Source organism: Onychomys torridus, chromosome 13 (assembly GCF_903995425.1).
Source record: "Onychomys torridus chromosome 13, mOncTor1.1, whole genome shotgun sequence".
Lineage (NCBI taxonomy): Eukaryota > Metazoa > Chordata > Mammalia > Rodentia > Cricetidae > Onychomys > Onychomys torridus.
In genome coordinates, this window is record NC_050455.1 from 28,380,725 (window position 1) to 28,385,176 (window position 4,452).

At 48.3% G+C, this 4,452-nt stretch overlaps 1 pseudogene; it reads right to left on the bottom strand.

Moving 5' to 3' along the window:
* Nucleotides 1-1,232: 1,232 nt before the first annotated feature.
* Nucleotides 1,233-1,683, bottom strand: LOC118594612 (annotated as a pseudogene).
* Nucleotides 1,684-4,452: the final 2,769 nt, after the last annotated feature.

The following is a 4,452-nucleotide window of genomic DNA, read 5'->3' on the forward strand; positions in this document are numbered from 1 at the left end:
TAGGTGGTCACATCACTGAGAAACAGCAGCAAGTAGCCTCCTTCTGCTAAGACTTTCTGAGATTCTACAATCTACAGAGGAATCTTCTCTGATGCCAAAGGAGGCCATTCCCAGCCCCATCTCTCTGCCTGTTTTCACCGAGAGTTCCCTGGCTGGTGTATGTTCTCTGAGAAGAAATTTTCTACAGAAGATGGAGGTAGCAGGACCTAGTGAGAGCTCTCAGCTGTCCAGCTCCAATGACTGTTTAGTGGAGCTGGGAAGGAACTGCTTGGGAAGAGCACCAGGACAGTTAGTGCTAAGAAGCCAGGCCGGCAGCAGAGCTCTCAAGCCATACTTAGATTCCTGCCCAAGGGCCTTGCAAGCTCAGCTGTTGGCTGTGGTATCTCTAGAGAAGCAAGGCCTGGGCACAGTCACCACAGGAAGTCCAGAAGGACTGTCAGCTGTCAGTCACCTCATCCCCATCATCCCCAGCTTCTTAGTGGTGGAGAGCTGAGCATTGAGAACAAGAAACCTATGCCAGCATGTGGCTGAGTTTGAAGATCCCTTTGCCCTGAAAGCCCAGCTAAATACCCATCTGAGGCCACCTTTCTACTACCTGCACCCATCCTTGGGGCAAGCTTGGTGGTCTCTGAAATGAAAACCAGGGGTGGAGCACATGGTGCTATTGAAAGATGATGCAGAAGGTGAGCATAGGCAGCATCTTCTAAGAGTTCCAGTAGGATTTCCTGGTTGGGTGCAGAACACCCGGGACACTGAGGCTCTGTCAGCAGCCACATGGCTTTCTCAGGAGACACAGATAGGACGCTCTGCACTTCGAGGACTGCAGCTGTGTTCGCTTTCAGCATTTATGGCTTTCATCTCCACCACTGGAACCATCCCTTTGCCTAGAGCCCATTCTCTGCAGTCTGTTTTTATTTCTTTGCCTTTTGTGTTTATGTGTACACATGTATGTGCAAGTGCACATATGTGTACATAAGTGTGGAGATCAGAGGTCAGTGTTGGTGTCTTCTTCAGTCATTTTCTACCTTATTAACTGAGACAAAGTCTCTTAGTGAACTTGAAACTCTCTGAGTCAGCCAGCCTGGCCAACTAACAAACCTCAAGGATCTTCACACATCTCTACCTCTCCAGGGCTGGGATTACAGCTGAGCTATCAGGCCAGGTTTTTTTTTTTTTTTTTTTATTTTTTTTTTTTTTAACTTTTAAGCAGTCTTTAGTGAAAGCTGTGTAGGACACACCCCTACTCCTGCATCTTCTCAATCATTTCTTCCTTGTATTTGCCCTTCTCCTTTCCGACTTGTCAAGACTTGGCTTTCCTTCCCAGGATCTTTTTGCGGTCTTTGTCCAGCTTTAGCCTGGTGATAACCACTTTGCTGGGGTGGATGCCCACATGGACAGTTGTGCCATTAGCCTTTTCTCACTGGACTCGCTCAATGTAGATGACGTGTTTCTTCCTGTACACTTGGACCACTTTGCCAATCTGCTGGCCTTTGTAGTGTCCTCAGGACAACCTGAACTTCATCATCCTTTCGAATGGGCATAGACCGAACATTGTCCTTCTGCCTCAGCTCTTTGGAAATGGGGGAAGACATGATCTTCCTCCAAATATGAGAAGGTGCATTGAAATGCCCTTTGCGGTTCTTGCTTCGGTCAGAAGTCACAAAGGGATTGAACTTCATTTTGGTGGCTGCAATCCAGTGATGGCCACAAAAGGAAAGAGGTCTCTACCCGACTTCTGGTTCTGGTTTTTTTTTTTTTTGTTGTTGTTTGTTTGTTTTTTTAAGGTTCTGGAAAATCAAGCCTGGATCCTCATGCTTGGGAAGCAAGCAGTTTACTGACTGAGCCACTTTCCCAGACCTTCTGGATTTTTTCCAACCCTATTCTTTCTGTCTTCCTTATCTTGCCTTCACTTGTCAAGAATGGACTAATTAAATTTTAAATATTGCTAGGTAAACTCATTTTCTGAGTCATTTCTTCAAATTCAGGAGTAAACCTAGGGCACAGGAATTCAGGAGAGATGATAGATAGATAGATAGATAGATAGATAGATAGATAGATAGATAGATAGATAGATCTGTTAGATAAAGGGACCCTTGAAGCAAGTGATCAACTATGAAATGATTGCTGTTCCTTCCGGTAATACCTGGCTGCTGAGTGACAGGCCCTTAGAGATTCCTGTGGTCACATGGGACTTCAGGAGTGGTAGGATGAATGAAGGAAAGAGAGCTTCAGGGGGTCTCTGGAAGACAGGTCCCAAGTGTGAGAGTCCTGTACTCTGGAACTGTGGAAGTGCAGAGTTTAGGCTTCCTGTACCCATTGGCACCTGGACAAGGCTTCTGGGTCCCTCAGCTACAGGGTCTCCCCAGTACATGGGCACGCTGGGAAACCTGGAGGATAAGGGAGCTTCTGGGAGCCTGATTGAATGTGGCTTGCAGTTGGATTTTGATTTCTTTTAGAATAGTGAAGTGATGGGTCAGTTCATACACAGCTGAACTAGCAGCTCAAATATGTCTGCTGTTCCAACACCCACTGCAGAAGCTACACACTGACAGCCACTTTCCTCTGACCTTAGGATACCAGACCTAGCCATGGCACTTTCCAAATGTCTTTCCCCCACCCCCTGGAATCTCAGAACAATGTCATGTGAGATGTTCTGTCTGCCTGCTTGTCTGACTATCTGATTTAGAAGGCAAAGTCCCCAAATGCTTCACAACTAGCTCCAGGTCTCCCAGGCTGAATGGCAGAGTGTGGGTTTCCTATGGTCTGCACCCCCCCAGAGGAGGCTCCACTTTGGAGACTGATCCTCTGGAGACCCACATTTCTGCCCTTACTCTTCCTTCTTGTGAGGTTTGTGAGGGACTCATAGCCAAAGGCCAACCCTCAGACTGACTCTCTCTCAGCATCAGATTGCCCTGCAGTGTGACAGGAGCCAGAGTTGCCCGCCTCTCTGTGGAGGAGAGCAAGCACAGTGGCCTGTATCTGCGGTGGGGGGGGGGGGGGGGGGGGGGGGGGGAAGGTGTGCAGTCCTGTGGCTACAGGTAAGGGAAGTGAGTGAAAAAGAGAAATAAAATTAAATGGCATGGCTGCTCCTAGGTATGGCGGAGGAGAAAGTGTATTATAGATATGTGGGAGAGCATAGCCAGAGGCAGGGACATCTGGGAGAATCCAGAGTGGACATGTCCCTGAGCTGGGCCATGTGAAGAGAGGGAGGGAGGGGAGAAGGGAAAGGGGGAGAGAGAGGAACCAGGAGCAGCAGCCAGGACGCCCAAAAGAGGGTAGAGGAAAGGACCAGGTAACCAACATGGGAAGGCCAGCTGTGGGGAGGGAAGCCTAGCCCCTGGGCTGGAGAAATAAGTTTAGGGTCAGGGCAGGGTATGCCAGCCAAAAGGACCCTGTAACAGGTAGAAAACTGAGGGATGCTGGGAGAACCTGGCGATCAGGTCAGCTTTGATATGTTAAGTAGGCACCTCAGCCATTTGTTTGAAACCTAGCAGGAAGGATTGCCTCCCTACAGTTTGCTCTAGGATAGTTTTTACCCCTTCAAGGTACATCATGCCCTCTGCTCTCCCCAGGACCTTCTACACTGCCGAAGTTCTCAACCTGTGGGTTGCAACCCCTTTGGGGGATTGCATATTAGATATCCTGCATATCAGATTTTTTTTTTTTTTTACAGTACAATTCATAACAGTAGCAAAATTACGGTTATGAAGTAGCAAGGAAATAATTGTATGGTTGGGGGGTCACCACAACGTGATGAATTGTACTGAAGGGTTGCAGCGTTTGGAAGGTTGAGAAGCAGTGAGCTGGAAGCTCCCCAGGGGATTGTCTTTCTTGATCCCTGATTGCCTGACATGAAGGTCATTTCCTTGCTTTAGTGACTCAAAGCTCTCTTCCTAAAATGCCTATGGACAGTTGGCAAAGCCTCCCCGCCACCCCCAGGTGAGGCTCCGAGGGATGGCAAAGGGCAAAGTCGCCTTCTGGTCTGAGAGTGAATGTTGATAGGGTGTGCAGAAAATGCCCACAGTTACTTTCTTCCAACTCCTATATTTATGACCTAAAGACTGCTCTTCCACAGACACTGTCCCACTGAAGTTAGCTAAACCTGCCTCCTTGCTTAGCTGTGTATGATAACTGCACCTTCTTGTTTAATCTGTATTTCATAGCCCCCCCTCCTTGTTCGGCCATATGATGTACCTCACCTCCCCCGTTCAACTCTATACAATGACATGTTGAACTTTCGGGGTGGTGGTGGTGCTGTGGCTTCTCCATCCAGGAGCCCAGACCACCTGATCACAGCTTTTCTGTTTCTGTGTATGTGTGTCTGTCCTTTCTTCATTCCTTTCCAGGACTCACGCTGTGCAAGGACAAGGCAGGTTAGTGTTTGCAGGCTTGGCCAACACAGTTTGAAAACAGAAGGATGAGGTGCTATGTGAGCAGGGAGTGCAGGTGCAT